The following is a 26,120-nucleotide window of genomic DNA, read 5'->3' as shown; positions in this document are numbered from 1 at the left end:
TTTGTTATAGACACTGCCCTGACTACATATTTTGTTGGAGAAAGAGGACCAAATATTATCCAAACTGGATAATCTGGCTGATGGGACAGGAAACCACTTCCTTTCTTGAGACAAGTCTCCTGGAGAGAACTGGCTGGCTGACTGATCTACTGACCCTCACAGTGCCCCACTGCCCTCAGTTATCTGGAGGGAGTCCACACATTTGCCTAAGGTGGTGCTTGAAACCTTTATCATCTTTGGGATGGATCCCCATTCATTCCGTGCTATGGAGTCATGCAGCCTGGAAACAGACCCTTCAGACCAACCAGTCCATGATCCCCAACTAAACTAGTGCCACCCATCTGCTCCTGGCCTGTATCCAGTTTGTTAATAGTTTTGTTCATTTGTTCACCGTGACAGTTGGATAAATAAATTGCTGATTGTTGATTTTAAAGTGTTGGGGATTTATTCTTATCACTAGAGCAGGTTACACCACTTTTCATGCTAATTTTACAGATTATTGGGCGACACGCTCCTCTGGGTGTTTCTGTTTGAGAAAGGCGGTGCTGTCAGCCTTCGCTTTATAAGAGTATTGACGTGATGTACTGCTGAATGCAATGGAGTCAACATGAATCGCAGCCTCTCACTGTGGTTGTGGGTGAATCACCTTAATTTGGCTCTTAACTCAGAAACTGCACACAATTAACTGCTGAAACAATGATTTACACTTTATTGTATGTAACAACACAAATAAAACTCCTCAAGTAACCAAGTTCAACCTCACTCACAACTTGGCTATCTCCCAATTGATGGCTGAATTTAACTGAGTTTCCACCAACAGTTTATGTCTCTGGAAGTGGTCAGGGATTCAATGCAGCATTCTTCTTCCAAGTACTGCTGCTACATCATTCTGAGGTTGAATTCTGGTGGAGATTCCTCACTTTCAAATCTGTGATGTGATGTTTCTTTCGATTCTAACACCACCTCCCCACACTTCTGGAGATCTCTGGTCTGTAGCTTACCTTCTTATCCTCGAGGTTTAGTGCTTTGTTTGATACAGCCTTTCCTGCAAAAAACCCTTTTATGTCAGGGCCTTCCTTCCACAGACAAACTTAATTGTCCTTTTGTCATGAGGTTATTAAACACTTAGCTCATCTGTCCCAGGAAACAGTTTGTTGTTTTGCGTCCTTCTTCCCAGGGATGGTTAACTAGCAGAAATTAGGCCATTCAGTCTGTTCCACTATTCAATCATTGCAGATACGTTCCTCAACCCAATTCTCCCCGTAACCCTTGATACTTAAGAATGATTAAGTCAGCTCCACCATTCAATGAGCTGAATGGCCTAATTTCTGCCTCTGAGATCTTCTGATGTAGCAGTTTCTCAGTGGCCCTTTTGTTTCTTGGTCCAGAAAGAGTTCCTGCTGACTCAGGGAGTTTGGAAAGTTCTGCAGTTTAAAGGACCACACCACATTCCCCTCTGCCTCCTCTTGCGATAGTGGCAATTCCCAAGATCCCTTGGTATCCCTGAAAACAATCGAGGTGTCTGGAAATCTCTGCTGCTACTCTGGAACAGAAGGATTATGGGGAGAAAATTCAGAAATCTGATGTGCAAAGAGACTATGGAGTTCTACGCCAGGATTCTCTCAAGGTAAACTTGCAGGTTGAGTCAGTGGTTAGGAAGGCAAATGCAATGAAGGCATTTATTTTGATCAGACTTGAATATAAAAGCAGGAATGTACTTCTGAGGCTCTGTAAGTCTCCGGTCAGGCCACAATTGGAGTACTGTATGTAGATTTGGGGCCCATATCTCAGGAAGGATGGGGTTGAGAAACGTATCAGCCATGATTGAATGGCGAAGTAGACTCAATGGGCTGAATGGCCTAATTTCTGCTCCTATGGTCTGATGGTATGCTGATGTGAGGAGGGGGGAAAAGAGATGAAGAGAGAAAGACAGTTAAGGTGAAGCTCGATAGAGATGAAGGAAATATAAAAATTGTATGATAAATGGCAGAATACATAGGAGCACTGGCATAGAGGGGTCTGGGCATATAGATCCGTGGAAGTGGTAATGCAGGTGGGCACGATGGTCAAGAAGGTACACAGCACGCGTCCTTGAGTGTAAGAGTTACATTACAGCTGTTTATTCTGGCCACATTCGGAATATTGTGTGCAGTTCTGGTCACTGTGCTACTGGAAGGATGTGGGTGCTCTGGCTGAGGATACAGACAAGGTTCACCAGGACATTGCCTAGTCTGGAGGGCACTCGTTACGAGTAGAGGAGGCATAAACCTGGATTGTTTTCTTTGGAAAAACAGAGGCTGAAAAGAGACCTCGACAAAATGATGAGAGACACAGATTGGCTGGACAGGGGTGGCAGGGTAGCTCAGCGGTTCGCACTGACACCTCACAGTGCCAGGGACCTGCGTTCCATTTTAGTGTCAGGCAACTATCTGTGTGGAGTTGGCACATTATCCCTGCACCCCACCTCCCGTGTCTGCGTAGGCTTCCTCTGGCTGCTCCGGCTTCCTCCTACAATCCAAACATGTATAGGTTAGGGTGGATTAGCGATGCTATGTTACCCATAGTGTCCAGGGAGCGGCAGGTTAAGTTGGATTGTCTGTGTGTAAATTGCCCCAGTGTTCAGGGATGTGTAAGTTCGGTGCATTAGTCAGGAGTAAATGTAGATAATAGGGGTAAGGAACGGGTCTCTATGTGTTAATCTTTAGAGGGCCGGTATTGACTTGTTGGGCTGAATGGACTGTTTCCACGCTCGAGGGATTCTGTGATAGTCAGAGGTGTTTTTTTCCCCTCCAAAGTGGAAAGGTCAACTAAAAGAGGGCACAGGTTCAAGGTGAGCAGGGGACTGTTTGGGGGAGAGATGGTGGGGGTGGGGAATCACACAGAGGGGTGGTGGGGGTTCCTGGAACGCACTGCCAGTGCAGGTAGTGGAAGCAGGCACCTTAACAATGTTTAAGGTGTATCTTGATAAACACATGAACGGGAGGTGAACAGAGGAACAGAAACCACACATGGGCAATAAATAGCAGGTCTAAGTAAGGATTAAGAATGAGCACAGGCTTGAGGGTGTGTGTGTGCCTAAACCAAGTGAGATGGGCCTGAGACTGTGCTGTATTGTATTGATACAGCTTTCCCCCACTATTTGAAAGTAGAGTGTTCCTTTCATAAGCCGAAATGGCCGAAAGCGAAGAAGCAATTACCATGAATTAATTTGTATTATGCCTTTCTTTGTAAAAACGACAATCCTCTTCAGATTTCTTTCGGTTTGTGGGAGCAGGTATTAATGTAGGTCTTTTGTAAAAGTGAAGTAGTGGAAAGCGAACTTTGGAAAAGTGGGGGATACCTTTATGCTGATGGAGGAGAGATGGGGGTGCAATGAAGAGGGGTGGATGGAGGGTCAGGTGGAGAATAAACACAGAGACCAATTGAGCAGCTTGGCCTCGCCCTGTGCTGGAGACTCAATGGGACAGAGACAAATGTATCTATTTCAGGTATACCTGCAGAATGCTCCATCCAGGATAAAAAAAATGTCCTTCATCTGCTTCAGCATACAGGGCAGATGAGCAGTTTCTCCCCGGTGTGGACCAAGAGGTGATGCGACTGAGTGAAGCCTTTCCCGTGCTGAATGCAGGTGAATGGCCGCTGCCCGGTGTATAAATGCTGATGAATATTGGGCAGGCGGGGAAGGGAAACCGTTCCCACATTTTCATGATTTCTCCATGGTGCGGGTGTCCTCGTATTTCTCCAGGTTCAACAATCAGTTGAAACTCGCTCACGCTTACAGCCTGTGTGTGGTGTGACTGGTGAACCCGCTGATAATTGGAGGACTCTCATTCAGTCTGTATAGCATGTTCCAGTCACTGCTCTGGTGTGTGGGTATGTGAGACTCTGAGTTTCCAGTCACACTGACGCTTAAAACCTAACAAAGCAGGCAGACCTTCTCCCCTTTGTTTTCAAGGCCATCAATATCCAAGGCCTGGTGAATCAATCGACTGTCAGACTTCGATGTGATGTTTGGTCTGAGATTTCTGCCTCCAAATTCTTCTCTTGTAATATTCCTGTGGAAAGAGATTGCAAAGGTCATCTCTGTCAGTCCACAATAGAAAATCAAAACACACAATTCTAGTTTCTGTGGAACATTCTTTCCTCTCTTAATACCCAAGATCTTTGTGCTGATCTATATATAAATGTATACAGCAGGGTAATGTGGTGGATTGCATACTCCATGAAGAGTTCACTCAAGTTGCTGAATTGACATCTATCATGCGGTATTGACATTCTTACTGAAGATATACAATATTCTGCAGTACAATATTATGAGCTCAGAAACAACTGCAAATCAGGCTTTTAGAGCCACAAACATTCCATCAAATATGTACCATATACCCCAGACTTATCTGTCTTATATTAACACACGGTTGTCTTACATTTCCAAAAGACTCAGATTTAAGTTTTAAGAGTGACTTTTTGTAAAAGAAGCCGTCTTTTGGACTCCTTCCATGCTATACTGACTCTATTACTGGAAATACATCCATACCACCAGGATTCATGGATCAATAACGTGAGGCTTATCTTTACCCTCTTATAATTTTCTGTTGCATAACTGTTTCGACGAATGCCAACGCTTTTCACCAGTCATAGAGTCAGAGACATAAAGCACAGAAACAGATCCTTCAATCTAACTTGTCCATGCCGACCGGATATCCAAAATTAGTCTAGTTCCATTTGCCATCACTTGGTCCATATCCCTCTAAACCCTTCCTATTCATATACCCATCCAGATGCCTTCACCACTTCCTCTGGCAGCTCATTCCATACACACACAACCCTCTGCAAAAAAAGGTTGACTGCAAGGTCCCTTTTAAATATTTCCCCTCTCGCCCTAAACATATGCCCTCTAATTCTGCACTCCCCCTATCCCAGGGAAAAGACCTTGTCTATGCACCTCATCCACACCCAAGTTTTTATAAACCTCTTTAAAAAACACACACTCAGCCTGCGATGCTCTAGGGAAAACAGCCCCATCTTATTCAGCCTCTCCTTGTGGTTCAAACCCTCCTACCCTGGCAACAGCCTTGTGACTCTTCTCTGAATCCTTTCATGTTTCACAGCATCCTGCCTATAGGCGGGAGACCATAATTGCACACAATTTTCCAGAAGAAGCCGACTGAAGCTGACTTTTGCAGAGTCTGCTCCCTGCTTGGATTCATACTCTCTGCCTCCTGTTGCTGCAAGTGAACAGTGCTTCCCCTCTTCTCTCTCCCTCCCAGGATAAGGAATGGAAAGGGGGAGACATTGCTTCACTCCCAGATTTTGCCCAGAAGAGCCCCCCTATTGTCTGAATGCACAGGTTGGACCATGAGCTTCTGAAGCTACTGCTGCTCCTCTCTCTCTCTGAATGAAGATTGATCTTCACCCCAGACTTCAATTCCCTTCCTCTGTCCAAACATCTGTGAGCACAGCACATCTTTGTTGAAGTAAGGCATCTTTCCTGAATGTTACAATTAAAGGGGTGTCTTCCCCCTGATATTCAAAGGGATGGTCAGTCAGAGAAGGACCATGCCTTGTGTTGTGTGACATGTGTGACAGTTGCAACAGGATGTCCCAACTCCTATGCTCAATTCAAAGTTTGTGAGAAGATTTGTAGCTCGGGTGCTCATTGTTGTGGTTCTGTTCGCTGAGCTGGGAATTTGTGTTCCAGACGTTTCATCTCCTGTCTAGGTGATATCCTCAGTGCTTGGGAGCCTCCTGTGAAGTGCTTCTGTATTGTTTCCTCCAGCATTTATAGTGGTTTGTCTCTGCCGCTTCCGGTTGTCAGTTCCAACTGTCCGCTGCAGTGGCCATATTGGGTCCAGGTCAATGTGTTTGTTGATCGAATCTGTGGATGAGTGCCATGCCAGAGAACAGCCAGGGAATTCCGAGAGGTATGGCCTCTAGGCATTTTTCCAGCACCACATTTTTCAACTCTGGATCTGGGACAAGGTGTGTGGTGTGGGGGTGGGTGGAGGGGAGGGGAAATAAGGAAACTGGTGAAATCTACATTGATCCTATGTAGTTAGTGCATCCCAGGGGTAACGGGGGCCGGTCTTAGGGAAGTGGACGATGTAAGCAGGGGAGGAGCGATGTAAAACAAAAGACTTCAAATCATATCAATATTATGTATGAATTGAACTTGGTGTGTGTATGTCCTCTGCCTTATAGGCACTGGACATCTCACCCACTTGCAAGTGCAAAATAAAGGACACTGCTGATTCAGATTTTGTCTCGGACTGCAATTATTGAGTTGTGTGAGCTTTGTTTCTCACAATTGGGGGCTGTCTGGGATTTTTTTTCCATCACCGGGGGGAGTGGCTGGCCTTGGACACTGGGAAGACGCGTCCTGTTCCCCATTGAGGAGCGGTCTCGTGTCCTGGTTTGGTCTGCTCCCTTGGGCGACTGGTACGAATCCCACAAGAGAGACATCTGAATCAGACAGGGATAGGCGTACGATAGAAAATACGGCGACAAGGGGCCAGGCAACTCTGTGCACAGACCAAGGTAAGAAACCTGACTTTTAAGTATTGCCTTGGTGGCCGGGATTGAGTTTTAGTAGTTAATAAGGGACTAACGAAGGAACTCAATATGGGTTGTGCCGTGGGTAAGGAAAAAGCCTCCGGGAAAACAAAAGAAGGAAAAAGCAATGGAAATGGAGGGGGGGTCCCTTACAACATGCCTCCAGAAAGTCCTTTGGGGAGGATGTTGTGGAATTGGCAAAATAATACTTGTACAAGGGAAAAAGATGATTAAATATTGTTGCTTCGTATGGACTAAGGAATCCATTCTTCGTCCCGCCTCTTCTGGCCAAAATACAGGTCGGACAAAGACTGGGTTTGTAAATATCTGAATTTATTTGTCAATGAGTGAGAGAGAGAGAGTGAGAGAGAGAGAGTGAATGAAAAGAGCTGTACAGCTGGTAGAAAGTTTAACCCTTTGTGATTTGGTTTGAATGCACCAATTTGTTTGTTGGTGATTGAATGTTTGCGTTTTATTCCCTGGAATTTGAGTTCCGGGACTGTTTTGAATCTGATTTTTATTATGGAAACTTAACATGAATTCTTTTAAGGTTAAGGATTCTATCGAGATTATGAAAAAACAGAATGTTCTTCTTCCAGGTCATGACTGCCTTACTATCAGTTTCTAACTAATCTCTTTTATCTTTACATAAAAACGATTTATGGAGGACAGTTGAAGTTTCAGTTCAACATTAGATTGTGGTAAAAACAAAATTCTTTGGTTAATATCTGTGACCTTGGATTCGGCCATTGTTCATGCATTAGAAGTTTTTTTTTTAACGTGAATAGACAAATTCTTTTAAGGCAGCTCTGATTATTTCACGACCTATAGTATTGTACTTGAGCAATGATTGGTCTGCACTACTTGAGAAAACTAATTTTGGATTTAAATTAAGGGACTAAAACTGGGTGATTACAGTGGATTTCAAAATTGAGAACTGTATGCATTTTACATTTTGAATATTAAATACTGAATTCAGTATTTAATATTCAAAATGTAAAATATATTTACAAGTTGGAACAGGCTTTAAAGTTAGTCAAGCATGAATTGATGAATTGGTGTTTGAAGTTATGGGGAGCTAGAAATATTGCAATATTTCTTTAAAAAAGAAAAAGGGGAAGAACGTAATGACTTATCCCCTTCGGGAGGGACCAATAGGGGACAAAGAGATTGGGTTTGTAAGTGTCCCCCTCAGCAGTGGGGAGGTCAGAACATTTAAAAAAGAAATGAAGATCCTGGTTGAGGATCCGGTAGGGTTGTCTGAACAAATTGATCAATTTTTGGGGCCCGGTCTGTGTACCTGGGCTGAGTTAATGTCTATTTTGAATATACTATTTACTGGGGAAGAAAGGGGACTTATATGGGGAGCAGCCATTAAAATTGGGACAGGGAACACCCCATTGGAGATGAGGATGCTGGACAGGGAGAGGTGAAGTTTCCCCTCAGAAACCCCCAGTGGGAAAATCAAAATCAATGTCAACACGGTCAATTACTGTTTCGGGGGTAAAAGGGGAAGGATTTACTGTTCCAGTATTTGAACCTATGATGATAGAAGGTCCTAAGGATAGGGTCACAGGGGAACTGTTGTATATCTCTGATATAGGAAGTAACATATTAGGGAGAGACTTAATTATCCTCTTAGGACTGGGGATTGGAATTCAGGAAAAAGAATTAATGAGGGAAGAAATGAGGGAATTGAAAGACCTGATTCTAAAAGGAATAAGAGAGGCAGTTCCGAAGTCACAGAATTTGACTAAAGCCTTTGAAGTTAGACAGGAGAAAGGTGAGACTCCCTCAGCTTTCTTGCAAAGATTAAGAGACTCAATGCGGAAATATTCTGGAATGAACCCTGAGGACCCAGTGGCACAGGGTCTTTTGAAAGTACATTTTGTGACAAAGGAATGGCCAGATATACAGAGAAAGATACAGCAGATAGAAGGGTGGAGTGAAAAGCCATTAGATGAATTGTTAAGAGAGGCACAGAAAGTGTTTGTAAAGAGAGAGGATGAGAGACAGAAACAGAAGGTGAAAATGATGGTAGCTGCGGTTGATGAGATAGTTAAGAAAAGAGTGGAACCAATAGTGAGCAACCGGAGCGGTGGGTGGCAGCATGTCGGACAGAGAGGACAAGGGGGAGCGTTTGATAGAGGGTTCGAGCGACAGGGGCAGAGCTGGAGGTCTCCACAGGCAGGATGCTATTATTGCGGAAAGATAGGGCACTTTAAGCGGAAGTGTCCTGCTCTGAAAAGGGAAGAGAGGGCAATTCCGCTTATGAATTTTGATGAAGAATAGGGGTGTCAGGGGTTCCTGCCCTTGGGGGCCCACCAGGAACCCTTGATAAACCTGAAGGTGGGACCCTGTAGGGAAGAGGTAGTCTTCCTAGTAGATACGGGGCAGCACAGTCATCGCTGAATTTTAAACCAAAGAAAGTAGGAATATCAACACGGTCAATTACTGTTTCGGGGGTAAAAGGGGAAGGATTTACTGTTCCAGTATTTGAACCTATGATGACAGAAGGTCCTAAGGATAGGGTCACAGGGGAACTGTTGTATATCTCTGAGATAGGAAGTAACATATTAGGGAGAGACTTAATTATCCTCTTAGGACTGGGGATTGGAATTCAGGAAAAAGAATTAGTTGTACAAAGGCAATGTTGACAGAGGATGTGGAGAGAGAGATAGACCCTATTGTATGGGCTAGGGAAGGGAATTGTGGAAAACTACACATCCCTCCCCTTGAAGTAAATTTTAAAAAAAGGAAAAGGGGACGTTGTCTGTGAGCGACAATATCCCATTTCCATAGAAGGTAAACGAGGACTGCAGCCAGTAATTGAAGGATTGATTAGAGTTGGAGCCATGTAAGTCTCCTTATAATACCCCAATTCTACCAGTGCGGACATCTGATGGAACTGATCGATTGGTGCAGGATTTGAGAACATTAAATTGAATAGTACAGATCAGGCACCCAGTGGTGCCAAACCCCTATACCTTATTAAGTGAGATCCCTCATGACCACAAATGGTTTAGTGTGATAGATTTAAAGGATGCCTTTTGGGCTTGTCCCTTGGCAGAGGAAGGTAGGAATTTGTTTGCCTTTGAGTGGGAAGACCCTAAGACAGGACAGAAACAGTAATACCGGTGTACTGTGCTTCCCCAGGAATCCCCGAATTTATTTGGACAGATGTTAGAACAAATTTTGGAGAAATTTAGCAGCCCCAAGGGGACTACCCTGTTGCAGTATGTAGACGACCTCTTAGTAACAGGAAAAAAAAAGAGAAAGAGTAGTAGAAGCCACTAACAAATTATCGAATTTCCTGGGTCAGCAGGGACTGCGAGCATCTAAAAACAAACTACAATATGTGGAGCAAGAAGTGAAATACTTGGGACATTTAGTTAGTGAGGGAAAGCGAAAGGTAAGCCCGGAACGGATAGAGGGAATAGTGGGGATGCTACTGCCCAGCACGAAACGGGAGTTACGCAAATTTTTGGGTCTAACGGTTTATTGCAGATTGTGGATTGATTCCTCTGCACAGAAGACTAAGAAATTATATCTCAAACTATTAGAGGGGAACCAAAATGTCTAAGTTGGGATGATGAGGAAAAAGACCTAGTTGAGAAACTCAAAAGAGATCTGATCCATGCCCCCGTGTTAGCCTTACCTTCTCTAGATAAACCTTTCCACCTCTTTGCTACCGTGGATAAGGGAGCGGCTTTGGGAGTATTGACCCAGAGGTGGGGAGGAATGAGACAACCAGTAGCATATCTTTCAAAGCTACTGGATCCAGTATCCCGGGAGTGGCCTGAGTGTGTGCAGGCTGTGGCTGCCACTGCACTGTTGGTGGAGGAAAGCAGAAAGCTTACATTTGGGGGAGCCCTAATAGTAAGCACTCCACGCCAAGTGAGAACAATCCTAAACCAAAAAGCTGGGCGATGGTTGACAGACTCGCGGATTCTGAAATATGAGGCAATATTAATACAAAAGGATGATCTAGTGTTGGTCACTGACAATTGTTTAAATCCAGCTGCCTTTCTTTGGAAAGGGGAAAGAGACTCTCCTCAGAATCCAGGGCACGATTGCTTTGACATTATAGAATACCAAACTAAGGTCCGCATGGACCTGAGAGATGTTCCACTTCATGCAGGGGCTAGACTTTTTATAGACAGATCATCCCGGGTGACTGAAGGGAAAAGACATAATGGGTATGCAGTCGTAGACGGGACAAACAGTAGTGTGGTGGAGGCAGGACGGTTGCCAAATGGGTGGTCAGCTCAGACTTGTGAACTCTATGCATTGGAAAGAGCCCTTAGGGCATTAGAGAATAAAGAGGGAACAGTATACACTGACTCTAAATATGCATTTGGTGTTGTGCACACTTTCGGTAAGATATGGCAGGAACGACGGCTGATCAATAGCCGAGGGAAAGAATTAGTACATGAAGAATTGATTAAACGGGTCTTGGAGTCCCTATTACTTCCCTGAGAAATAGCAGTAGTGCATGTAAATGGTCATCAGAAAGGAAATGAACTAGAAGTTAGGGGAAATAGATTAGCCGATGAAGTGGCTAAGGAAGCAGCCCTGAACCCACAAGAAGTGGTGATTCATTCCCTAATACCTATTGTCCCAAGTCCTAGGGAAGCTCCTATATTTACTGAAAGCGAAGAAAATGAATTGAGAGCTTTAGGGGCTGTAAAAACAGCAAACGGGCATTGGAGGTTACCTGATGGAAGGGAAATGTTAAACAAAATGATGATGCGAGAGATTATGGCTGTCCTACACCAAGGCAGCCATTGGGGAGTACAAGCAATGTGTGATTTAGTTCTTAGGGAATATGGTTGTAAAGAAATATATACAATTGCTTAACAAATATGTGAGGGATGTATAATATGCAGAAAGGTAAATAAGAAAGTCTTGAGAAAACAGACCTCGGGAGGAAGAGACCCAGGATTGAGACCTTTCCAGAGTATACAAGTAGATTATACTGAACTCCCCAGGGTAGGAAGACTAAAATATATGCTAGTCATAGTAGATCATCTATCTGGTTGGGTTGAGGCATACCCCCTAGCTACCGCCACTGCGAGTGGAGTGTCTAAAACAATATTGGACCACATGATTCCCCGATATGGGCTCGTGAACCATATTGATTCCGACCAAGGAACTCACTTTACATCTAAAGTGTTACAGGGGGTAATGAAATGGTTGGGAATTTCCTGGGAGTTCCATACTCCATGGCACCCGCCATCATCGGGAAGGATTGAGAGAATGAACCAAACACTCAAACGACAGCTCTCTAAATTGATAATAGAAACCAGACTCCCTTGGACCAAATGTTTACCTATAGCTCTCTTGCGAGTACGAACAGCCCCAAGGAAAGATTTGGGACTATCCCCCTATGAAATCTTATTTGGATTACCTTACTTGGGAACGAATGGAGAATTGCCAATTCCCGAAACTAAAGATTTGTTTTTCAAGAAGTACATACTGGGCTTGTCCTCCTCTTTGTTTTTCCTCAGGAAACAGGGTTTATTGGCACAAACTCCACCCCTTGAATTCACCGTTCATCCCATCCAGCCGGGCGATTGAATCTTAGGAAAATCATGGACAGAGACTAAATCGCAGCCGGACTCGGAAGGGCCGTACCAGGCTCTTTTGACTCCCGAAACGGCAATAAGGACAGCGGAGAAAGGCTGGACTCATTACACTCGGATCAAAGGGCCAGTGGAATCTCCAGTTGAGGAAGAAGTCTGGACACCTATGAGATACAATGAAATGAAACGTTTGGGATAGAAATGAAAGCAAATGGGAAGGATTTCTTGGGCTATTGTTCTTCAATTAGTGTAGGACAGGGAAAACGGGTAGAACTACTGGGTAATAAGATACAATCTTTCACCCCTCCCGATGATCCTAAAGTAGTAAAATTTATAGAGGTAAAGGACTTGAAACAGACCATTGAAATAGAAACTGGGTACGGGGATGCAAATGCCTGGGTTGAATGGGTAAAGTATACTGTGAAAAGTCTGAACAAAAGCAATTGCTATGCATGTGCCTCCGGTAGGCCAGTGGCCCAGGTGGTTCCCTTTCCAGGTGGTTCCAGGTGGAAGCGAGACAGGAAGGGCATGAAATGTATGATAGCCCTGTATCAAGATGAGACTGCGTGGAATGATAGGAATTGTACCTCCCTATCTCTGATGTTCCCTCCCTTGGAGAAGAAAGATGCAAAAGTTCCCCCCCTGCTTTCTGGCGCAGTTGGAAATCACACATCGTGTGTGCGTAGACGAGGTACAAGTCGGTCGTAAGATTTGGGGGAGCTGAAATTATGTACAGAGATTAAGAATGTTACCGAAACGGAGAAGGGAGGGAACTACTCAGCACTAAAGGTTCCCCGAGCGGATCTGTAGTGGGACTGTGGAGGCAAAATATTGAGACCCACGCTACCTCCAGATTGGAGAGGGATGTGTACAATTGTACAATTGGCAATTCCATTTACCCTGGCATTTGAGAAGGAAAAGATAGGAGGGAAAAAGGGAAGGGGTAAGAGATTACTGTTAGACACTTCTTTCGATGGCAGGATTTATCTCGATTCTGTAGGAGTCCCTAGGGGGCTACCTGATGAATTCAAGGCTCGTAACCAGATTGCAGCAGGCTTTGTGTTAGCTCTCTTTTGGTGGGTAACAATTAATAAAATGTAGATTGGAGGAAATATATAATTGTTTTTGTATTAGCTAAAATTGTATGTCAGAATGAGATGTGCCAGTAAAACAATGGCAGACATTACGGACAAATAGATAAGATGTTGTGAGGGGATGAAGTTAAGCCAGATACGCCTGTACAAACAGTAGGTATAAACATCTGCTTCCCACTTTTACAAAAACACAGGAACAAACCCCAATTAAAAGGGTCATAGGGATCAGAACAGCCTCGGGAAAGGCACAGGTGAAGGGGGTAGATAATGATGAAGAAAGAATATGCCCAACAATGACCTACAGCAGGATGAGGTCAAACAGCCTTGTGAGGCCAGAAATAAGCATTTTGTCACAGACAAGGCCGGATAAGGCAAGAGATAAACAGGGGTAATGGGGGCCGGTCTTAGGGAAGTGGACGATGTAAGCAGGGGAGGAGCGATGTAAAACAAAAGACATCAAATCATATAAATATTATGTATGAATTGAACTTGGTGTGTGTATGTCCTCTGCCTTATAGGCACTGGACATCTCACCCACTTGCAAGTGTAAACTAAAGGACACTGCTGATTCAGATTTTGTCTCGGACTGCAATTATTGAGGTGTGCGAGCTTTGTTTCTCACAATCAGTGAACTGCTTTTTTGTTAGAACCACAAGTTCTTGATTTATTTTCACAACTTACTGATATTCACATCTGCACATTCAATGTCCAACTCTGACATCAGAAATGACATGACACCATTAATTTTTTCTTACAATAATCCAACAAACAAATTAATAACACAGTGAATACCAAGTATCATTAATATGAAATTAAATTTGACCAAATAAAATGTAAAATCGAGATGTGAGATAACAAATGGGGGAAGGGCAGAATGCAAGAAATGCAGCATCACAGAAGGTGCTCCTCCAGGGAGTGTATTTTACCAACTACAACTGCTAAATATAAACAAACACTCTGACATGATCCTCCGGTTTTAATGTAAACCATAGCCCCATACAGTAGGTACCATTTAAATAAGTTAATAGATACAAGCCTTGAGCAAATCCAGCCTCCAGCCGGACCCCCCGCTTCTTGGAGCTCGGACCTTCCTCCAGCTCCGGGGGGTTGTTGAGCTCCTGGGCTCCGGCCGCCGCCGAAGAAGCCGCGGGCGCCGGCTCTCTCTCCTCCACCGCCGACATTTTTAATTTGTTTTCTCGTTCACCCGGTAACCGTCACCTCCCCCTTCCCGGGCCCCGGAAATTATACAAAAATAAACAATAAACCCCACCGGGGACTGTCTCCTTTTCTTCACAACTTTTGTTTGAAAAGTTCCGACTTTAATTTGAAATGTATTTTAAAGGTATTTTCTGAGGTAAACGATGTCTGTCTGCCCCCCTCCCTCCGTCAGAAACCGTCCGCTGAGTCGATGAGAAAACCGCAGCCTCGCGCCGCCATCTTTGTTTTCCTCCTTCTTTCCGTCTCCTCCTTCAGTGACGCGCGTCATCCACGCCCCGCCCCCTCCAATCAGAGCGCACCTTACTCCACCTGACCAATGGCGGCCGGCTTTGCAGTTAAAAAGGAAGCCACAACTCGGAATGTCGCTCTCCGATTCGTCCGCACCGACCGCAGCCTTTGGGATTGGTGGAGAGGTTCGCAGGCCCCTCACTGTCCCCGCCCCTTTACTACAATGGGCTCGAGGGGTTCAGGAGGAAGGTGTTCTCACTCATTCATTCAACAGGAGATGGGCTCAATTTACTGTAATGGGCTGTGGGGGTACAGTGGTCATGTCTCATGTTGAGGAGGAAGGTGTTTCCTCTCATTCAACAGAAGAGGACCTATTTACTACAGAGGTTTTTTTTGTGATGCAGCTGTAGTCTCCCATAGAGCCCTGAGGCTCAGGTTTAAATCCCACTGCTCCAGTCTGTGTAATAACATACTCAATTTTTTTCAGTCATAAGTTACACAACTATAGTCCAACACGTCTATTTGAAATCGCACGGGCTTGGAGCGTAGCCTCTTCATCAGGTGAAGTCATTGGAAAGAAATGTGCAGGAAAGAGAATTCAGATAAATGATCAGCCATGGATGGTGATGAAAGACAGAGCATCTCAACAGTCAATTACCTATTCCCATTCCTATTTCTGATCTTCTTCATACATGACAAGTTGTATATTTTCCAAACATAAATTTTATTTCCATGGTTTAAAAATGAATATTTAAGAATGGTCAGTTTATTCTTTCTCACTTGAGCACATTGTGACCCACAACGATTTAGATCCCACTGTTAATATCATAGCCCCTCTAATGAGATATCAGAGGAATAGTTCATAAACAAAATTTGACACTGTGTCACTCGAGTCGACGCTTGAACAGAGAAAGCGCCCGACAGATATTGGGAAGCTAAAGGTTATTGAAGTGAAATGTTAAGAAGAGCAGGTGAACACCCCCAATAAGGGAACTCACCTGACTGACCTAATTATAATCACCACAGTATCCAGTGCTACTCTTCACCGAACACGGATTACTTTCCTTTTCAGTTTAATGATCCAACTATCTTTTGAATGCCATAATTGAATCTGACTCCAACACACTCTCTCACAAACCATTCCAAAGATCGAAGATTTTCAATCATTAATGAAATATGTTCTGGATCTCTCCCAAAACACAATTCATATGGATCTTGCTTCAAATCATTTGCAGTAAGTTCTTCACATGGACAAATTTGCAGCTTAGAGCATTTGTTTAAATTTTATATCATATTGAGGTGGCAGAGTGCTTGGCATTGCGACCTCACAGCACTAGGGACCCAGGTTCAATTCCAGCCTCAGGTGAGTGTCTGTGTGGGGTTTGCATGTTCTCTCTGTCTGCATGGGTTTCCTTCCACAGTCCAAAGATGTGCAGGTTAGGTAGATTGACCATGCGAAATTGCTCTGTGATGTGTAGGTTATGTGGATTAGTCATACTAAATGCAGGAGAACAGGATGATCCTGGGTGGGATGGTCTTTGGTGTGTCAGTGCAGGCTCAATGGGACAAATGGCCTCTTTCTGCACTGTCGGGATTTTATGTATCTCTGTCTGATTTCTTGCACATGCTACTTTCGGAAAGGGACATTTTACTGTCATGTTCAGTACTGCAGTCTCTATATTTTCATACATACCTCTAAATTAGGTTGGAATGAAATCCCCCCATTTCACTGTATTTTCGCTACCATTCCCCCCCACCCCTTCCATTCCTTATTCATTTTCCCATTACCTGTCTTATGATCCGCCCCCCCCCCTCTTTATATATATTATTGTAGACAGGCTAAATCTAGTTACCATGTCTCTAAAAGATGAGATGAAATATGATTGCATACTTTGAGTCCATTATTACAGCTTGTTAAGGTCTCTTGCCAAAGAGTACTCTCAATCCTGCGTCCTTCGGTAGGATTATATTAGGATATCTGGTCAGCATGGATGAGTTGGATTAAATGGTTTGTTTCCGTCCTGTGCATCTCTTTCACTATGACTATCGAATAAGGGCCAGGAGCAGGCAGGTGGGACTAGTTTAGTTGGGGATCACGTACTGAACAGTCTGTTTCCAGGCTGTATGACTTCACAGCCTCAAATGAATGGGGACCAATCCCAAAGGGATATTAAAGGTCTCAAGCACCACCTTAGGCACATGTGTGGACCCCTTCCAGATAACTGAGAGCAGTGGGGCACTGTGAAGTTCAGTACATCAGTTAGCCAGCAAGTTCTCTTCGGGAGACTTGTCTCGAGAAAGGAAGCGGTTTCCTGTGCCATCAACTGGACTGTGGATCAGTTTGGAGCAGGTCCTATATCTCTGACAACATCAGTGGACAGAGTCGAGAGTGTGGTGCTGGAAAAGCACAGCAGGTCAGGTAGCATCCAAGGAGCAGGATAATTGACGTTTAGGGCATAAACCCTTCATCAGCAATGAGGCTTGTGGGCCGGGAGCGCTGAGAGATAAATGGAAGAGGGGTGGTGTTGGGGAGAATGTAGCTGAGAATGCGATAAGCAGATGAAGATGATTGGTCGGAGAGGAGGGTGGGGCAGATAGATGGGAAAGGTGATGGACAGGTCAGGAGGGCGAGTGGAGGCTTGGGGCTGTGATAAGGTGGGGGGGGGGGGGGGGGAAAGAGGAGGAGGAGGAGGATACATGAGGAAACTTTTGAATTCCACATTGATCCCATGTGGTTACAGGGTCCCAAGGTGGAATAAGAGGTGTTCTTCCTCCAGGCGTCAGGTGGTCAGGGTTTGGCGATGGAGACAGCCCAGAACCTCAATGATCTTGATGGAATGGGAGGGGGAGTTGAAGTGTTCAGCCCCAGGGCGGTGGGGTTTGTGGGTGTCCCAGAGTGGTTCTCTGAAACAATCCACAAGTTGGCGTCCTGTCTCTCCGACGTAGAGAAGACCACATTGGATGCAATGGATACAGTGGATGACACTGGTGGAGGTCGAGGTAAATTTCTGTCAGATGTGGAAGGATCCTTTGGGGCCTTGGATGGAGGTGAGAGGAGTGGTATGGACACATGGTTTACACTTCCTGTGGTGGTGGGGAAGGGGCCGGGAGTGGGGTGTGGGCTGGTTGTGGGCGCATGGACCTGGCGAGGGAGTCGCAGAGGAAATAGCCTCTCTGGAATGCTGGTAGGGGTGGGGAGAGGAAAATATACCTGGTGGTGGGGTCCGTTTGTAGGGAGCAGAGGCTGATGTGATGTATCCGGAGGTTGGTGGGGTGGAAGTTGAGGACGGTTAGGGGTGGGTTCTGTCCTTGTTCCATTGGGAGGGATGGGGTTCAAGGGCAGTGTTGCAGGATGTGGAGGAGATGTGCTGGAGGGCATTGTCAACCACGTGGGAAGGGAAATTGCGAACTTGGAAGGAGGAGGCCCTCTGGGATTTTCTACGATGGGATTGGTCATCCTGGGAACAGATGCGGCAGAGGAATTGGGAATAAGGGATTGAGTTTTTACAGGAGGTGGGGTGGGAGGAGGCGTAATCTAGCTAGCTGTGGGAGTCGGTGGGCTTGTAGTAGATGTCCACGGTTAGTCGGTTGCCAGAGATGGAGAGGTCCTGGAAAGGGAGATGGTCCAGGTCAATTTGAGGTCGGAGTGAAAGGTGTTGATAAAGATAACGAACTGTTCAAACTCCTGGGAGAGCATGAAGTGGTACTAATATGGTCATCGATGTACTGGAGGAACAGGTGTAGCTAAGGAAAATGGACTGTTCCACGTACCCGACAAAGAGGCAGGCATAGCTGGGTCCCATGTGGGTGCCCATGGCTACCCCTTTAGTTTGGTACATTGGTTTGGATGCCATCTGAGGTTTGTGCGAATCACTTCAGTGGGAACGTGCAGTCCCGGGCTCAGTGAGCAGCACTGCAAGCAAAGCTCACAGAATCCTACAGGGAAACAGGCCCTTTAACCCAACAAGTCCACACCGACCCTCTGAAGAGTAACCCACCCAGACCCATTCCCCTACCCTATTAGTCTACATTACCCCCTAAACAATACACTGCACCTACACATCCCTGAACACACTGGGACAATTCAGCTTGGCTAATTCACTTGCTCATGTTTGGATTGTGGGAGCACCCAGAGGAAACCCTTGCAGACATGGGGGGAGAATGCGCAAACTTCACAAAGACAGTCACCTGAGGGTGGAATCGAACCCTGGTCCCTGGCGATGTGACACAGTGGCACTAATTACTGAGCTACTGTGCTGCCCGTGAGCCAACCTGGGGTTGGGGGAAGATGGGAGGGATGTGGGGGTGCTGTCTCGCAGAAAACAAAGAGAGCTCGCTGATGGTCCCACTGCACCCACTGTCAGAACAGGCAGGAGGTTCAGTCCTGGGGGTGACCCACATCAGCGTCACCAGCGGAATCTGCTGGTGCCCCCCCGGTGTCTCTGCAAGTTACTGGACGACGTGAACCGCCGCCTGCACTTGGGGCAGGCAAACGGCCTCTCCCCGGTGTGGACCCACTGGTGCCTCAGCAGGTTGGAGGCCTGGGTAAAGCCCTTCCTGCACTCAGGACAGCTGAACGGTCTCTCCCCCGTGTGGACCCGCTGGTGGTCCAGCAAGTGAGAGGAGCGTTTAAAGCTCTTCCCACATTCAGGGCAGATGAAGGGCCTCTCCCCGGTGTAGCCCCGCCGGTGGGTCAGCAGGTGGGAGGATTTGCTGAAGGTCTTCCCGCATTCAGGGCAGGGGAATGATCTCACCCCAGTGTGGACCTGCTGGTGGGCCACGAGGGTAGAGGAATGGGCAAAGCTCTTCTCACACGCGGGGCAAGAGAATGGACTCTCCGCAGTATGGATCCACTGGTGGGCCAGCAGGTTGGAGGAGCTGGTAAAGCCCTTCCTGCACTCTGGGCAGGGGAATGGTTTCGGAATGGCAGCCGGTGACGAGCAGTGTCCCGCAGGGTTCAGTGTTGGGGTCACAGCTGTTTGCATTATATCTTAATGATCTGGATGAAGGGACTGGGGGAACTCTAGCGAAGTTTGCAGATGATACGAAGTTAGGTGGACAGGCAGGTAGTACTGAGGAAGTGGGGAGGCAACAGAAGGATCCAGACAGTTTGGGAGAGTGGTCCAGGAAATGGCTGATGGAATTCAACGTGAACAAATGCGAGGTCTTGCATTTTAGCAAAAAGAATAAAAGTATAGACTACTTTCTGAACGGTGAGAAAATCCGTAAAGCCAAAGTACAAAGGGATCTGGGAATGCTAGTCGAGGATTCTCTAAAGGTCAACATGCAGGTTGAGTCCGTGATTAAGAAAGTGAATGCAATGTGGTCACTTATCTCAAGAGGGTTGGAATATAAAACCACCGTTGTGCTACTGAGACTTTATAAAGGCCCTATTTGGAGTACTGTGTCCAGTACTTCTGGTCCCCACACCTCAGGAAGGACATACTGGCACTGGAACGTGTCCAGCGGAGATTTACACGGATGATCCCTGGAATGGTTGGTCTAACATATGAGGAATGGCTGAGGATCCTGGGATTGTATTCATTGGAGTTTAGAAGATTAAGGGGAGACTTAATAGAGATGTACAAAATAATACATGGCTTGGAAAGGGTGGACACTAGGAAATTGTTTCCGTTAGGTGAGGAGACTAGGACCCGTGGACACAGCCTTAAAATTAGAGGGTGTCAATTCAGAACAGAAATGCGGAGACATTTCTTCAGCCAGAGAGTGGTGGGCCTGTGGAATTCATTGCCGCAGAGTGCAGTGGAGGCCGGGACGCTAAATGTCTTCAAGGCCGAGATTGATAGATTCTTGTTGTGTTGAGGAATTAAGGGCTACGGGGAGAATGTGGGTAAGTGGAGTTGAAATGCCCAGCCATGATTGAATGGCGGAGTGGACTCGATGGGCCGAATGGCCTTACTTCCACTCCTATGTCTTATGGTCTTATGGTCTCTCCCCGGTGTGACTGCGCCGATGAGTCTCCAGGGCAGACGGGAAACTGAAGCATTTCCCACAGTCGCCACACTTCCACGGTTTCTCCATGAGGCAGGATTCCTCGGGTTTCTCCATGGCTGAAGCTTCAGCCGCACACAAATGTGTGTACAGCCCCTCCCCGGTGTGAATTCCTCTTTCCAGGCCGTATAACTGTTTCTGGCTCCACACTCAGTGCACTGCAACAGTAGGGTCTCTCATCCAGTCCCACTGATGCTGAAAACGTTATGAAACAGGAACCAAAAAGCATTGCTCCATCTCACAGAATCATAGTTGAAAGTCTTTGCTGTCCCGATGGATTGAGTGACTGTCAGACATTGATGTGAAAATGATGACTGCAGACGCTGGAGTTCAGAGTCGAAAAGTGTAGTGCTGGAAAAACACAGCAGGTCAGGCAGCATCCGAGGAACAGGAAAGTCAAGCATCAGCTGTTAATTTTGAAACTTCCGTCTTCAGATAGTCTGTAAAAAGAGATTACAAAAGTCAGCATTGTCAATCCGGGGGGAGGTGGGGTCGGAATGAGACAACAAGGTATTGACACCGACACCAGAAAGAAATTGAACATAGAGACGTGGCAAACGTTAGTGGCAAGCCAGAGTCAGAGAAAGACACAGCACAGAAACATACCCTTTGGTCCAACTCATCCACTTCGACCAGAAATGGGGACAGCCACAGAAGACTCCTGCACTACCTGCCTACCCCTCCTACCTTTCCTGGGGTTAACCCATCTCCCTGACTGTAGCTGCGGCTTTTTTCCCTTCCTATCATTGCCAAACCATCATACCCCCAGGTCTTGTAAATTCCGCATTACCTCGAACTGTCGCTGCAATTTATCCACGAGATCCAATAGGATTTGCAAGCAAACACACTAACTGCAGACATAATCATCAGTAACATGGATACTCTTCCCTAATCTCCCACGTCTGACAGGAAGAACATATCACTCTCATAAAGGCCTTCACAATCTACAGACCCAGAAAATAGCACCGTCTTTTTGCTCTAAAAAAGTGCTCTGGGCTAACACAGTACTTGTGGTTTATATTTTTAAAATTTAATCAAGAGACAGATGTCAGTAAAACATATAATCATGAAAGAATCCACTCCATTCACGACTGCAGACTTACAGCTGGGTTACACGTTAAAGACTATACACTTCTCTGTTCCTGTTCTGTGAGCTCCCCCACACAGGTTCCTCCATGGTCAGCTGTGAATTTTGCTGTTCATTAACCTTTCCCAGATGCACTGCAATGTCCAGTAACTGTGCAGATTCACTGCAATGTAAATTTCTTTTTCTCTCTCCCTCATTTTGGCCTCCTATCCATGCCCCTATAAACCTGTAAAAGGTAATCTCTCAGCCTCCTACGCTCCAGGGAAAACAGCCGCAGTCTTTTCAGCCTCTCCCTATAACTCAAACCCTCCAACTCTGGCAACAGCCTTGTAAATAATTTCCAAACTCTTTTAAAGTTTCACAACATCTTTCTAACATAAGAGACCAGAACTGAATGCAGTATTCCAAAAGTGGCCTAACTAATGTGATGTACAGCCATAACATGACTCCCAACTCCTGTACTCAATGCTCTGCTCAATAAACACAAGCGCCACCAAACGCTTTCTTCACTACCATGTCTACCTGTGACTCCACTTTCACAGAACTACAAATCTGCACGCCATGGTCTCTTGATGCAGGAACACTCTCTACGGCCTTACCATTAAGTGTGTAAATCCTGCCCTGATGTGCCTTTCCAAAATGCAACACCTCACATTTATCTAAATGAAACTTTATCTGTCACTCCTCGGCCCATCAGCCCATCTGTTCAATTCTAATTTAGATTGAACTTTCTTTCCTCTCTTATTTCCTAAACGCTGAAAATCTCCATCCCACACATTCTCCCTCCATTCTCACTTTGCTGAATCTAATCCATGCTGTACCTCATCCTGAAGGGTCCAGTTTACGCTGATTTACAGCCCACGCTGGGGGGATCTAATTGAAACATACAGAATACTGATTGGCCTGGACAGGGTGGATGTTGGGGAGATGTCTCCATTGGTAGGAGAGACTAGGTCCCAAGGGCACAGCCTTAGAGTAAAGGGAAGACCTTTTAGAACGCAGATAAATGGGAAACCTTTGTAGCCAGAGATTGTGAAACCTATGGAATTCATTGCCACAGAGACTGTGTTGGGCAAGTATGAATATATTCAAGACAGAGATAAATAGGTTCTTGTGTATCAAGGATATTGAGTGTTGCGGGGAGAAAGCAAGAGAATGGGGTTGAGAAACTTGTCAGCCATGATTGAATGGTGGAGCAGACCTGATTGACTGAATGGCCTAATTTCTGCTCCTAGGTCTTATGGTCTCTTGCTGTCCTGGACATAGTTAGAGAGAACTGGGAGCAGGAGTAGGCCATTTGGTCTTTCAAGCCTGCACCAACATTGAACTGGATATGAATATACCTACATCTTGGTGGATAGGCTGGAACCTTTTTCACTGGAGCATAGGAGGTTGAGAGGTGATCTTATCAAGCTTTATAAAGTCATGAGGGGTATAGATGAGGTGAATGATGGGTTCCCTTTCCTTAGAGTGGGGGTTTCAAGGTTAGGGAGCAAATTTTGAAGGTGAGTGGAGAAAGATTTTAAAAAGACAGGAGGGACACCTTAGTTTTCCCATCGAGAATGGTTCGTATGTGGAATGAATGTCCAGAGGAAGCGGGGATGCAGGTACAGTTACAACGTTTAAAAGACATTTGGATAAGGACATGAATGGGAAAGGTTTGGACGTGTTATGGACTAGGCCAGACCACTCAAAACATTCTGAAGCAGGCAGCACAGACCGTAACTTTGCTGTTTATTTCAGTAAGTGCACAGTGAAAATTACCCAAGGTTAGCTAGGTTGACTACCAGGATTTAAAACAGATAAATGTATTCACAAGAATACAGAATGAAACACAAAGAACAGAATATAGAATACTCACAGAACTCAGTCTGTCTAAACTAGACTTAATTATGCTGTTCCAAATGTACACAACTGTCCCAATAAACAAACCCCTTAAACATACAGTAAAACTGAAACAGAGGCTGACAGGTCAAAGTTAGAAGGGCAGAAGGAGAGAGAGTTTAACAACCTTTCTCCACACAGTCCACTGCTGAACTCACTGAAACAAGGCCTCAGCTTTCACAACAGATCACTTGTCTTTCATTATGCAGGTCACTTCGAAAACATAAAAGCTTGGGCCTAAAGTCTCAACTGTTGACGTGTAAACAAAAAAGCCGACCAATACCCTTTTCATTTCTGTACTAAACCATCCATTTTGGAGCCCAGGGCCATTTTACCACCACTCTGAAAAAAACCAAGGACACAGTATCCTTGAGAAGAAGGACCAGCTTTGTGACAGGGGGATATGGGCCAAACACTGCCAGATGGGATTAGTTTAGCATGCGAACATAGCATGGACTAGTTGAACTGAAGTGTCTATTTCTGTGCTGTATGATTCTGTAATGGTCTCAAAACCATTTTCTTGCCTTCCCCTATAACCATCCACTTCTTTGTTGTTCAAAAGTCAGATGACCTCAGCCTTGAATATATTCAATGACCACCCTAATTACAGGAAGTCATCCCCATTTTCAACTCAATTCCTATTGCCTTGCTGACTGCTTGCTGCACCTGACAACTGGTGTAGAAGGACGGTGAGGTCCCTTTGTTCATCCACACATCATTCCTGATGAAGGGCTCGTGCCCAAAACATCGACTCTCCTGCTCCTCGGATGCTGCCTGATCTGCTGTGTTTTTCAAGCACCACACTTGACTCTGATCTCCAGCATCTGCAGTCCTCACTTTCTCCACATACCAATATATTATTCATTTAAACCATGCACCTACTTTCTGCCTTTTTTAAAATAGGCTTTAACTTTACATTGTGGTACTGCATTTGCTGTGCGTTTGCCAATTGAGACACAGACGTGGACCAACTTTTCCAAGGTCTGTCCCCTCCCTGGATTCACTCCCTTTCCCTTCAGTTCGTGCAAGTCAGCAACTGAATCCCAGAACGAAAAAGAAATGAAAAAGTGGGTGAGAAAAGAGAGTGCCGTACCCACAGATGTTGGACAGAGTTGCAGTCTGGGGTGAAGCTCAACCTTCATTCAAAGAGAGAGAGAAACAACCGCATCTTGAGAAACTCTGAACAACTTCCGCGTTCAGACAAAAATGCTGTTCTGAATGGCCGGAGGACCAGGCTCCTTCTGGTCCTCCGGGTCTCACCATTGGTCCTTCAGGAGGAAGTCAAGCACCGTTTCCGCGGACAGCAAAGAGCATGCTCAGTATTTTTGCTGACACCGCAGTACATGCGCAGTTGTTGCTGACACCGCAGTACATGCGCAGTTGTCGCTGACACCGAGAAGCATGCGCAGTATGCTCTGTGGAGGTGCTGGCTTTACTGACAGATTTTAAGCGTCCAAATGTCAATAGCAGAAAAAAAGCTGCAGCCACAATTTTATTTTTCCCTGTGGCTCGACATTTTATTCCTTTTGAATTTCGTCCGGCTTTGTATGTCTTTTCCCCATGTTAGAGGAAGTCCAAAACTAGACGGCATAAGTTAAGGGTGAGAGGGGAAAGATTTAAAATGGACCTATGGGGTAACTTTCATGTAGAGTGTGGTGTGTGTATGGAATGAGCTGCCCAGAGGAAGTGGTGGAGGCTGGTACAATTACAACATTTGAAAGGCATCGGGGTCAGGATGGGTATCTGAATAGGAAGGTGTGAGAGAGATATGGGCGAAATGCTGTCAAATGGGTCACTAGATCAATTTAGGAGATCTGGAGGGGATGGGCGAGTTGGACTGAAGGATCTGTTTCTGTGCTGTATGACTCTATGCGTCTATTTTAATGCAAGTTTCAGAAACATGACTGCAGCTTTTTAAAAAAAATAAATTAATATGCTTTTAGATGTTAACAATGTTTCTGATTATATCATTTTAGCTGTTCTTAATTTTAAAGATCAGCCATTTCTTGCGCACCTCTGTCTTCCAGGTAGAGTCATCGCTATTGTTAGCACGGCCGATCTACCCTGACCTGCACCCAGAGTTATCTCATGCAGGCAGAAGGGTGAGAACGTGTTAAAGTCCACACAGACAGCTGCTCAAGAGTGGGGCCGAACCCAGGTCCCTGGCATTGTGAGTCAGTGGTATGAACCACTGAGCCACTGTGCTGCTCAGAGCTTTGATGTTCTGCTTTGTCCTAGTAGTTTCTAACTTTTCATGTGCCCTTAGCAGAGGCTCTCTCCTCCTGACATTGTTGGACCACACCCACTGCAACCTTCTCCAGCCCTGAGCACATCGGTTCCTAAATCCTGGCACCAAACAGACACCAATGCCATCTGTGCTCCTGCTGACAACTGCAGAGAATGGAGACCATCCCTGTCACTGTTCTGTACCTTACCACCACCTCCCCCTCCCCAGTGTTGTTT

The 26,120-nt window shown here is 45.5% G+C and overlaps 1 long non-coding RNA gene across 1 annotated transcript; it reads right to left on the bottom strand.

The window, feature by feature from the left end:
- Positions 1–686: 686 nt before the first annotated feature.
- On the bottom strand, positions 687–24,912 carry LOC140460358 (uncharacterized). Its single transcript, XR_011954015.1, has 3 exons — positions 24,751–24,912; positions 14,265–21,126; positions 687–4,055 (listed from the first exon to the last, which is right to left on the bottom strand). It is a non-coding gene; the product is annotated as an uncharacterized lncRNA (long non-coding RNA).
- Between the last annotated feature and the right edge of the window lie 1,208 nt (positions 24,913–26,120).

Source organism: Chiloscyllium punctatum, chromosome 36 (assembly GCF_047496795.1).
Source record: "Chiloscyllium punctatum isolate Juve2018m chromosome 36, sChiPun1.3, whole genome shotgun sequence".
NCBI lineage: Eukaryota > Metazoa > Chordata > Chondrichthyes > Orectolobiformes > Hemiscylliidae > Chiloscyllium > Chiloscyllium punctatum.
Note: the sequence above shows the minus strand (reverse complement) of the source record. Positions and strands in the feature narration are given on the sequence as shown.